A 12978-nucleotide genomic window follows, 5' to 3' on the forward strand; every position below is an offset into this window, starting at 1 on the left:
GGAAATAATACATACGCCGATGACAGTGCATTACCTGCATATGTATAAATAGACGAAGGCGAGGTGAAGCTGATGTTCTCCTCGGAGCGGCACGGGGGTAGGAATAAAGCACTGTCGAGCAGCGGTTACGTAAGTAAAATCAACTACGAACTAACAGCCGAGGTTGACAGACCTTCAGAAACGAAAAGGTAAAACAAGCTCCCACGAACCAAGCAATCTAACGAGAGTATGCGGCTCTGTCTATCCTCCCTTTTTTAGTTGACCGCATCGAAAAACCCTCGTATCTGCTGGCTCATGAGGCACGTTTTCTGAACCGGGAAAGTATGTATACCATCTATATATATCTCTGTGCCTTTCCTATCATTTGCAATCGCAACTCAGAAAACGAGTAAACCGATTGCACAATCTCCTGTCAGTCAAGAGAACAGAGACATTGGTAGAAATGGGTGTCAGTCCTTCTCTGTGAGTCACTGTTATATGTGTGTTGAGACTTTATGTATGTTTGTCTTGCCGAAGAATTAAGCTCTGCAATCAGGAGTACATTTGGCAAAAGCTATCTTCAAATTTTTGCTAGATATGCATATGTCCTAAAAATTCAATGACAAATTTGAGTCTAACCATGTGCCATGAATGTTGTTACTTCATTCTGTTATTTTTTCCTTTCTCTTGCAGAGACCACTGCGTCTTTTTTCATTTTTCACGCTTCACATTGGGCCAACTCAAGCTCCGAAGCACAAACTGTTAGCCGATTTTTGCTATCAGTTTGTAGGACTCTAGGCTATACTACTTAGAACTGAGTACCTCCAAGTAGGGACCACCATTGGTCCTGATGATCAGACAGTAGGGGACTGTCTGTGAAACATGTCGACCCGGTAGTTGCTAAACAGCCCTACCCCACAACCCCTTTTTAACATTCCCAGCCAGGGAAGCGAATAAAATTATTTTTTCCACTAGCCAGGGAATTTTTAACCTTTTTTAATCACTTCCTTAGGTCCCTACATCTCACCACCTCCACTGTCACTGCACAAACACATAGCCTTTCACCACAAAACTATAGTGCTCCCGCGTAGCTCGTAGGTCGCAGCACGCCCCGCCCCGTAGAGGGATGGGAAGACCCCCATGATGAAGCATGACACTAAGGGACTCTTAGTGTGTGAGGGGTATTTTAAAAGCACATAGTGCCTTCATCCCACCGGTTAGATGAAGAGCCAACCTCCCTTTCAAAAATATATTTACTAAAAAAAACCCTTAAAAATAAACACTTGCACTTTTTTTCTTGATAGAATCTCTTTGTTTATATGATGCTTATTTACAAGGCCCTTGCTCCACTTTTGCGTCATTTTTAACGTGGGAAAAGTGACGCAAAAGTGGCTCAAGGGGCTTGTAAATCTGCCCCTAAGTGATTTGCCCAGAATCACAGGCTGTTGTACGTCCCTGTTGAGACTCGAACCAGTTTCCCCAGCTGGATGGTGATAACACCCTGTTCCATGACCCCCCAGACTCCACATCCCCCACCGCCACCCCTGCTCTCCTGGAATTCTAAATCTTAGCAATAGAATTGGGAGGACTGTATTGTATGGGCACTCATGCAGTACTTTTCATACCTATTGGTAGGCCTAAAGCTCTTTCTTGATTGTTCAATAAATTGGTACTCCAGAGGTATAATTTATGCAGTACTTTGTAGCCCTAAACAGACCCTCCAGGATATCGCGATTTCGCGATTTGCCGCGAAATCGGCACTTTTTAAAAAATGCCGCGATTTTTACAAAAATGCCCGCGAAATCGGCATTTTTGTAGAAATCGCGGCATTTTTCGCTATATCCTGGGGGGTCTGCTTTATGTGGCAGATACTCAGCAGTATTGAAGCGTCACAGCGGGATGGCAAACCTCACACCTCCAGCCCTTGATGACCTGTTAAGAGGTGCTTCGAAGGTGACTGAGAGGGAGGGGCTGCAGGTTCAGGAGCTGCGACATCTATTCACATGCAAACAGCCCTGAATGTGTCATGTATTTGCTATTTAGAGGGGGGCTCACACATTCCATTTCTACCCAGGGCCCCAAACATCCGAGACTCGGCCAGATTACGCCCCTGATTACACCGAGGCAGCACATGGTTCTCTTCACGGAGCGTAATTACTGTCACTAAATTGTTAGCAAACCTCGGTTCTTCAAACAAAGCATCATTGAAATAACATGACAGTGTTTACATGTAAAGAACACTGACGGTGGTTATTTTAAAAAACAATGTTTATTTAAGCATCATTGACATCGAATTGATATTTAAGCATCATTGACATCGAATTGAACAATGCATAAAGCGAGCACATTATGCATATATTATGCATACAAGTATAAACGGGAAGCGGCGCTGCATATGAGGATATGAATATAAGTATAAACGGGAAGCAATAAACGGGAACCAGCGCACAATGCATAAAGCGAGCACATTATGCATATATTATACATATAAGTATAAACGGGAAGCGGCGCAGCAGATGAGGATATGAATATTTTAAAGAACAATGTTTATTTAAGCATCATTGCAAGAACATATAAACATATATTTGGAAGTATGTTTATTACGGTTCACGCCTGGGAAGTGTATTTATCACGCACATTCCTGCTCATTTTTTGAAGCTGCGGTTTGGGTCAAGGTGTGAACAAAGCTGCATAAAGGGCATAGGAGGCTATCAAGAACATATAAACAACAATGGTTATTTTAAAGAAGAATGTTTATTTAAGCAATATGCGCACAATGACATAAACTTACTTACAAAAAGCAAAGCAGCGTAAAGCGAGCACATTAAAAACGGGAAGCATAAACAGAAACAAGCAAAGCGGTGCATATTTGGAAATATGTTTATTTCAATAAGCAAAACATCAACGTCAGTCACTGCAACAACATGTGGTCTAACGGAAACATAGACTGACTTTGGGGCTGACAGACACGGTTCGCGCCTGCAATCCTCCACTCATACCAAGATTATATACTTATTTTTTTTAATATACTTATTTTTTACAAAAAAATTTGATGGGAAGTTTATTTATCACGCACATTCCTGCTCATTTTTTGAAGCTGCGGTTTGGGTCAAGGTGTGCTACATCCCCTCATATCAATAGATCTGGTGGGTGGATGGATGGGTGGGTGGATGGATGGGTGGGTGCCTGGATGGATGGATGGATGAATGGATGGGTGGGTGGGTGCCTGGATGGATGGATGCATGGGTTGGTGGTGACATGGGTGGGTGGATGGATGGGTCGGTGGATGGATGGGTGGGTGGGTGGGTGGGTGGTGGTGGATGGATGGATGGGTGGGTGGATGGGTGGGTGGGATGGGTGGCTGGATGGATGGATGGTGGTGGATTGGGTGGATGGATTGGTTGGTGGATGGGTGGGATGGATGATGGTGGATTGGGTGGATGGGTGGATGGATGGGTGAGGGGGAGGATGGATGATGGATGAAAGGAAGGATGGATGAGGGGAAGGATGGATGGATGAGGGGAAGGATGGATGAGAGGAAGGATGGATGAGAGGAAGGATGGATGGATGAGGGGATGGATAGAGGGGAAGGATGGATGGATGGGTGGGTGAAAGGATGGATGGATGATGAGGGGATGGATGGATGGATGGATGGTTGATGAGGGGGTGGGTGAAAGGATGGATGATGAGGGGAAGGGTGGATGGATGGATGATGAGGGAATGGATGGATGATGAGGGGGCGGGTGAAAGGATGGATGGATGATGAGGGGAAGGATGGATGGATGATGAGGGGAAGGATGGATGGATGAAGAGTGGGTGGGTAGATGGATGGATGATGAGGGAAAAGGATGGATGATGAGGGAAAAGGATGGATGGATGATGAGGGAAAAGGATGGATGGGTGATGAAGGGAAGGATGGATGATGAGGGGAAGGATGGATGATGAGGGGAAGGGCAGATGGATGGATGGATGAATGATGGGTGGGTGAAAGGATGGATGGAAGAAAGGATGGCTAAGTGAAAGGGTCGATGGAGAGAGAAAGGGAGGATGGATGGATGACTAAAATAGTGGATGGGTGGAAGGATTAGTAAGTGAAAGGATGGCTGGATTGGTAAAAGGGTAAGAGGGGTTGTGAGCGGGGAGTGAGTTCCATGTTTTAGCAGCCAGGTATGAGAAGGATCTGCCTCCCATGGTGGTCTTGTTGATGCGAGGTAACGTGGCGAGGGCTTGGCTGGAAGATCGTAGTTGGCGGGAGGGGGTGTAGAAGGACAGTCGTGAGTTGAGGCATTCTGGTCCGATGTCGTAGAGTGATTTGTGTGCGTGGGTTAGCAGTCGGAAAGTGATCCTCTTATTGACGGGTAGCCAGTGGAGGTCTTTAAGGTGACCAGAGATGTGTTTGTTGCGTGGGATGTCTAATATGATCCTGGCTGAGGCGTTTTGTATTCGTTGGAGTTTCTTCTGGAGTTTAGCGGTAGTGCCTGCGTAGAGGGTGTTTCCGTAGTCCAGTCGGCTCGTGACCAGAGCATGGGTGACTGTTTTCCTTGTTTCGGTGGGGATCCAGCGAAATGATTTTCTGAGCATGCGAAGAATGTTGAAGCAGGAAGAGGATACGGCGCTGACTTGTCTGTTCATTGAGAGTGAAGAATCCAGGATGACGCCTAGGTTCTGTGCGTGGTCTGTCGGGATGGGTGCTTTTCCGAGGGCTTCCGGCCACCAGGAGTCGTCCCATGCAGTGGGGGATGTACCTAAGATGAGGACTTCTGTTTTGTCTGAGTTCAGTTTCAGACGGCTTTGTTTCATCCATTCGGCAACTTCTTTCATTCCTTCGTGTAGGTTAGTTTTGGCGGTGCTGGGGTCATTGGTGAGAGAAAGGATTAGCGCCGAGACGCCTGCGGGCAATTGTTCGCGCTCAATAAATGCTAAAAAATAAATAAATAAATAAATTAGTTGAGTGTCATCCGCGTAAGAGATGATGTTGAGGTTGTGTTGGCGGGCGATGGCCGCGAGGGGGCTCATGTATACGTTGAAGAGGGTGGGGCTGAGTGAGGATCCTTGAGGTACTCCACAGATGACTTCAGTGGCCTCGGACTTGAATGGTGGGAGGCGGACTCTCTGGGTTCTTCCGGAGAAGAACGAGGTGATCCATTCAAGTGCTTTTCCTTGGATTCCGATGTTATTGAGGCGTTGTAAAAGGGTGCTGTGGCAGACTGTGTCGAATGCTGCAGAGAGGTCGAGGAGGATGAGGGCGACTGTGTCTCCATTGTCCAGTAGAGTTCGAATGTCATCTGTTGCTGCGATGAGGGCGGTCTCAGTGCTGTGTTTTGCTCGGAAGCCGGATTGTGAGGAGTCGAGGGATTTGTTGGCTTTGAGGAAGGCGGCGAGCTGGTTGTTGACAGCTTTCTCGATGACTTTGGCCGGGAATGGAAGGAGCGAGATGGGGCGGTAATTTTTGAGTTCGGTGGGGTCCGCTGTGGGTTTTTTCAGAAGGGCGGTGAGTTCAGCGTGTTTCCAGTCTTCCGGGAAGGTGGCGGAGTTGAAGGAGCAGTTGATGACATCTCGGAGGTGCGGTGCTATGACGGAGTCTGCTTTGTTGAAAATGTGGTGAGGACATGGGTCTGTGGGGGATCCTGAGTGGAAGGAATTCATCAGGCGGATTGTGTCCTCAGTGGAGATTGGGTTCCAGTCGTTAAGGGTGTTCACGGGGGGAGAATGTTCAGCAAATGGTAGGGTGGGTTGGTTTCCAGGTTGGTTGTCGAAGCTGTTGTGGATGTCTGCAATCTTGTTGTGGAAGAATGAGGCTAGGGAGTCGCAGAGGGCTTGGGAGGGGGTGATGTCGTTGGAGTTGGCCGAAGTGTTGGTGAATTCCTTGACGATGTTGAAAAGTTCCTTGCTGTTGTGGGCGTTGTTGTCAAGTCGGTCCTTGGATGCAGTTTTCTTGGCCTTTCGGATTAGTTGGTGGTGAGTGCGGTTGGCGTTTTTGAAGGCGTCCTTGGTGCTAGTGGTTGGGTCTTTTTTCCAGGCCTTTTCAAGGGAGCGGCAGAGTTTCTTGGACTTCTTAAGATCATCGTTGAACCATGAGGCCTTTTTGCTGCCAGGTTTGCTTTGACTTTTTTTCAGTGGTGCTAAGGTGTCGGCGGTGTTGGATAACCATAGGGTGAAGTTGGCGGCGGCTTCGTTTGCGTCAGAAGAGTGGGCTGGGGCGTTTAGAAGGAGCGAGGCGGAGATCTGGTCCGTGGTGTTTTTGTTCCAGTTTCTTTGCAGAGTTGGTTGGAGGTGGTTGGTGGGTTTCGGCTTGTTGTAGGTGAAGTGAACGCAGCTGTGGTCAGTCCAGAGGAGGTCCGTAGTGTGGCTGAAGGAGACATGATTGCTGGAGGTGAAGATGGGGTCGAGTGTGTGACCTGTGATGTGGGTGGGGGAAGTGACCAGTTGTTTAAGTCCGAGGTTGGCGAGGTTGTCTAAGAGGGTGGTGGTGTTGCTGTCGTTGATCTTTTCGAGGTGAAAGTTGAGGTCTCCCAGAAGGATGTAGTCTTTGGAGGGGAGCGCGTGTGGGGTGATGAAGTCCGTGATGTCTTCACTAAATTTTGCGCGGGGTCCTGGTGGTCTGTAGAGGAGGGTGCCTCTGAGTGTGGTATTGGGGTCGATGTGGATCTGGAAGTGAAGGTGTTCGGAGTTAGCGAGGTTGGCGTCAGAGCTGGTTGAGATGCGGATTGATTTCTTATGGACGATAGCGATTCCTCCTCCTGTGTGGTCAGTGCGGTCCTTGCGTGTGATCTTATACTCTTCAGGGATGGCAATGGTGATGTCTGGGGCGGAGGAAGCGTTCATCCATGTTTCTGTTAGGAAGGCGACGTCTGGAGAGATGGTGTCTAGTAGATTCCATAGGTCAATGGCGTGTCTGTGGACCGAGCGGGTGTTGAGAAGGATGCATTGAAGGTGGTTGGGGTTGGGAGTCAGTGGTGTGGTCGTAGTGGAGATGTTGTCGGTGCCGCTGAATTTGCAGGAGTAGCAGGAGAAAGGTCCATGGGTGTGTCCAGGAGCGGCTTGGACGCAGTTGGAGGCGCGACCGGGGTTAAGGGCTAGGAGGGTGGCGGCATCGTAGGTAATGCGGGAGGGCTGGGCAGCGCGAGGGGCAGGGGGACTGGCGCTGGGCGCGGTCCAGGCGCGGACGGGCGAAGACGGGCTTACCTTTGGCGCACCTTCGGCGCGAATGGGGCGCGATCGCTGCGCGCTAACACAGCAGCAGCAAATACAAGCCAGAGCGCGTTATTTGCAAAGCGGCAGCCAGGCAGAGCTTTCAGAGGCACAGAGGAGGTAAAATCCACAAAAGCGCTGCAATAACGATACCAGGACACTCCAGGGAGCGCTGGGAGCGACCACTCCGGCCAAAGCGAGTAAAAATTACTATTCCCACTCCAGAGAGAGCTACAGTAGGGAAAGCGTCGGATAGCATAAGGGTAAAAATTACTATTCCCACTCCAGAGAGTGCAACAGTAGGGAAAGCGTTGGATAGCGGAAGGGTAAAAATTACTATTCCAACTCCAGAGCGTGCAACAGTAGGGAAAGCGTTGGATAGCGTAGGGGTAAGAATTACTATTCCCACTCCAGAGAGTGCTACAGTAGGGAAAGCGTTGGATATTGGAAGGGTAAAAATTACTATTTCCACTCCAGAGAGTACAACAGTAGGGAAAGCATTGGATAGCGTAGGGGTAAAAAATACTATTCCCACTCCAGAGAGTGCAACAGTAGGGAAAGCGTTGGATTGCGGGAGTGTGAAAATGACTATTCCCACTCCAGATAGTGCAACAGTAGGGAAAGCTTTTGATAGCGTAGGGGTAAAAATTACTATTCCCACTCCAGAGAGTGCAACAGTAGGGAAAGCGTTGGATAGCGTAGGGGTAAAAAATACTATTCCCACTCCAGAGAGTGCAACAGTAGGGAAAGCGTTGGATAGCGGGAGGGTGAAAATTACTATTCCCACTCCAGTGAGTTTAACAGTAGGGAAAGTAATGATTTAATATATTATTAAAAATAAATTAAATATCAATACCAATAAAATATTAATTGAAATTAATAACCAATTTAATATTATGTAATAATTAATTAGAAATACAACTACATAGTAGTTATTAGAAATTAATAGCCTATTCATAATTATATAACAACTAATTAATTTTCAATAGCAAAAACTAATTAATAATAAAAATTAATACCAATTAAAAATTAACAGTAAATTAATTATCAATACACAAAAAGTATTTTTAATATGTAATTAATTACAATTACATTACTTCCCACCCTATTCCCCTATAAACCCACATCCCACTACAGAAAATACATTAATACAATTATCATAATTATCAAATATGTAATTAATACAAAATAATTACCAATTAATAAAAATGTATTGCCAATTAATACAAATTAATTACCAATTAATAAATAACAATAAATTCAAAATGAATACCAATAAATGAAAAAAATTATTTACTTAATTACAATTAAATTACTTCCCACCCTATTCCCCTATAAACCCACAACCCGCTACAGAATTAAATTACGCAAAAATTAAATAACATAAAATTCATTACTTAAAATACATTAAACATATATTACAAACATTAATATACACTTTTCACACATATACTAACATACAAAACACTTTAAAAAAAGTTATATTATTAAGAAATCGATATATTTAATGCCTAAATTGTATACTTCGATATTTTGACTTCTATATTTTGAAAATCGATATTTCTTACCTTAAATTCGATATTTTTAACCACTATATTGTGTCCATTCGATATTTTGTCCATTCTATATTTTTACTTCGATATTATGTCCATTCTATATTTTGGAATCGATATTATGACTGTTTACCATGAGAAATGCTGCTTAGACACTAACAAAAGAGAGGAAACAGATATGCTGCAGAGATGGTTGTTTGTCATAATATTGAGGAGGTAAATATTGTAAGTTCAGGGTATAGAGGCCTAAATATTTAATACTGAAATATTGTCAAGGTAAGTGCATGTAGGGAAGTATAGATTTGATGTTCTTGACACCACATCCGCATAACTTGAAGATGTCAAGTTAGGTATAATAAATCAATACTTACCTATATATACACTTTACTTCACAATAATTTGGTCCTTGATATTATGGCCTCAATATTTTGACCCCACGATTTTGCAGTCAGTGTTCTAGTCAACTACCGCAGAGATTTAAAGAAAGACATAAAATCTTCCAGAGACATACTGAGAGGGGGTATGAGCAATGGAGAAGAGACAAAGAAGAGAGACACACATTTCAAATTTTAGTTTATTTGCATAGTCATTAAAACCATTGCAATACAAATGTCCCTCAATACAGTAAAATACATCAAATACAATGTTACGGCTTCTGCAATCTGTCATTTACCCATTAGTGAGTTAAAAAAACATACATTAATAAAACTGTGACCAAATCTCCAGATAACAAATTAAACTATAGTAAAATAAACTACTTAGCCCAAATCTCTACACAGAGTAAAATCTAAATAAAACTATCAAGTTGTTAAACATGGCTTCCTGACAGTTCACCTAAAACCTAAGTACAGAGACTGATGGGGGCGAGTGGCTACTAGGCTGATTGCAGAACTTAATTATTCGGCAAGATAAACATACATAAAGTCTCAACACATATATAACAGTGACTCACAGAGAAGGACTGACACCCATTTCTACCAATGTCTCTGTTCTCTTGACTGATAGGAGATTGTGCAATCGGTTTACTCGTTTTCTGAGTTGCGATTGCAAATGATAGGAAAGGCACAGAGATATATATAGATGATATACATACTTTCCCGGTTCAGAAAACGTGCCTCATGAGCCGGCAGATACGAGGGTTTTTCGATGCGGTCAACTAAAAAAGGGGGGATAGACAGAGCCGCATACTCTCGTTAGATTGCTTGGTTCGTGGGAGCTTGTTTTACCTTTTCGTTTCTGAAGGTCTGTCAACCTCGGCTGTTAGTTCGTAGTTGATTTTACTTACGTAACCGCTGCTCGACAGTGCTTTATTCCTACTCCCGTGCCGCTCCGAGGAGAACATCAGCTTCACCTTGCCTTCGTCTATTTATACATATGCAGGTAATGCACTGTCATCGGCGTATGTATTATTTCCAACTACTAGTCTGCTAACTCAAAATGGCCGCTTCTTTTTGGAACACTTCCTTGTTGGACCGGAAGTGTTGTTTTTTGGTAAGGCGTTGGTAAAAGACATTGGCTAGGATGGATGGATAGGGTTTTTTTTGAAACATTGGAGATTTTTCAGGAAGAGGTCCTTAGTTTTTCAGTATTACCTCACAAACGGCCCCAGGGTATGTCATCATTAAGGCCGTTCTTATGGGATTTGATTCTGAAAACCCATCTTTGTTCTTTTTCCAATAGTTGTTTTTCTCTTGCGACCAATTCAATTATTGTCCATGACATTTCTTCAGGTTTGTGGCCCATTTCAAGGAAGTAAATGTAAATGTAAATGTATTTGAGCTTATATAGCGCACAGCTACCCACAAAGGGTTTCCCGGCGCTTGCTTAGGGAACCCGTCCTGGTATTCCCCTGTGAGATAACCCCGGCAGGGTATCCACAAGGTGAAAGCCAGGCATCCCGCCGCGAGGGGCCGTTGTGGAGATTAAGCAAGCTATTGCCCAGAGTCGCAGAGTGTGAACCCGTGAGTCGAGAAGGCACCAGAGCGAGAATTATCGAGTCTGTGGAATTTTTGAGCCCAAGACCCACCGAGGCGGGGAATTGAACCCTGGTCCAGGGCCGATCTCAGCTTCCAGGTCTGCCGCCTCTAACCCCTCACAAAAGTCACAAAAGTGACGCAACGGCGGCGTAAAAGCAGCGCAAGGGGCTTGTAAATCTGCCCCAAAGTGTCTACATTGTAAAGAAACCAAATATACATAGCTTCATGTTGTTAAATAACTAAAAAAACTAAGATATCTGTGTTTGTTGGAGGAAAAATGGCTACATAAAATGCCGCAAAATTGCCGCTAAATTTCCATATTTGTGCCGCTAAATTTCCATTTTTGTGCCGCTAAATTTGCTAATCCATGCCGCTATATCCTGGGGGGTCTGCCTAAAGAAGCCTCCAAGCCCTCTGATAGATTGGATGTCTTGAAACGAAGCTCATAAACAAGGCATTATATAATTGCACTGGTAGTATAACTGATTAGAGGCTTCACATGATATACATGTGCTTCGTCCTCCGAGACAAATAACGCTGCCAGAAGCTGGCTGTAAATTTGTGTAAAGTTGCTTGGCATCCCATGGGGTGAGGCAGCAGGGACTTCTGAAACATGTGGCATGGGGTTTGAATGCAAAGCATGAGAGCAAAACCCTCATCTGACGTCACTGCGCTGAGACCTTGGCTAAATATGTGCAAATGCCCGGATCAGATTCTCCACAGCGCTTGGAAGTCTAATCTATACCACTAGATACTTGTACAGAAAATACACCCAGGTACCAGCTACCACCAGGTGCAACAAGGACTGGGGTTCAACAGGCACATGATTTGAAACGGGCAACTGAAGTGTAGTGACAAGTAGAGAAAATAACAATATAAACTGGTGGCTCTTAAAGGCTCCTACGGTTGGGGCACTGTCAGTGGCCTGTTCTTTTCTGAACACAAACAAATGTGGCAGCAACGAGGTGCCAGTCAGCGCGCCCGCTCTTAGCACTTAACAGGGTCTCAGCAGTGTAATGAGCACTTCACGCAAGGGAAAACCGCAGGGCAGCAGCAACTCGCTGGTTTGCGTTACCCTGCGCCGAGAATGTGTTAAATGGGTGGAGAGTGGGTGTTTCCATCCACCCGCCCACCCATGCTTTTTTACGCATTCCTAGATTTACGGAGAGCAATAAACCTGGGACGGCGTCAACATTGTACGCTTTCCCCTTTCAGGCATGGCAGCGCGGCAAATTGTGCAGCTGCATTGCGTGGAAGGTTTGATAATCTGTCCAGGGTCCATGTGAAGAGTGCTCTTAGTGCTTTTCAAAGTCAAATGTACCAAATTAAAGAGGAGACTCGAACGTTTTCAACCCACATGAAAATATGTACCCGCTCCGCTATTATACACTGGCAACAGCCGTAGAAGGGGATACATACTTGATTTAATCATCTTTCTTAAACTACAATTAAGGACCTAACCACTCAGTTTGTGCTTCCTTCCTCCAACTCTCCTGTAAGGGAGAGAGGAACGGTCATCAATAGCAAACAGCAGATGCATATATGCATCACTGTCCGCTCGCTTCGCGCTCAGAAGGGAACACTAACGCTCGTCATCGTGGTTAGCGAAGACCAGACACTTTCGAACACATTTCCTCAGTTAAGAACTATAGAAATGATCCCTGAAAGTATAGTCTTAACACAACAGACTGCAGCTCAAACGAGCAGAAAAAGTAAAAACCCTTCTTACGTACAGTAGGAAAAGTTTCGGCATCATGAACTCCAATAAAACACATGGCTGTATAACACCACAAAATAACAATTTAAAGATGCACAGGCAGACGCTTGCTTCCCAATAAATCATTGTAAGTAGATTCTCGGCAACTCACTGCTTTAAAAATCTGCATAATCGAAATCAGCAACGAATCACATTTAGCCTGCCTTTTCGGGACACACACGGATTTCCTGCTCGCTGCTGCCGAAACAGACAGAGGACTACAGTGTGAAAGCTAAAGTTCAAACAGGTAAACAGAGCGTAGCCATAGTTTTGTTTCGTGCTTTGGCTCACAGCAACAATCACATTTTTACTTATTGAAAAAATTACGAGAACCAGTTGGCAAACTCACAGCAAAGACAATCTAGGTTACTTTCACCGTTTTCTGCCCTGCCTTAAATGAGCACTATTACCATTTCAAGATGGCTATGCATAGTCAGACTGCGCGAAGAGTGTGTTTTACTACAGATCAAACTGAATCACCAGAGCACTACTCTGTCGAAGCAAAGCCGCACCCGAGCTCTGA

General features: G+C 44.8%; 1 non-coding gene across 1 annotated transcript; it reads right to left on the reverse strand.

Annotated features, from left to right (window-relative positions):
- Window positions 1-12158: 12158 nt before the first annotated feature.
- LOC147748632 (small nucleolar RNA U3) lies at window positions 12159-12376 on the reverse strand. Its single transcript, XR_015300458.1, has one exon. It is a non-coding gene; the product is annotated as a small nucleolar RNA U3 (small nucleolar RNA).
- Window positions 12377-12978: the final 602 nt, after the last annotated feature.

Source organism: Lissotriton vulgaris, chromosome 1_1 (genome assembly GCF_964263255.1).
Source record: "Lissotriton vulgaris chromosome 1_1, aLisVul1.2, whole genome shotgun sequence".
Lineage (NCBI taxonomy): Eukaryota > Metazoa > Chordata > Amphibia > Caudata > Salamandridae > Lissotriton > Lissotriton vulgaris.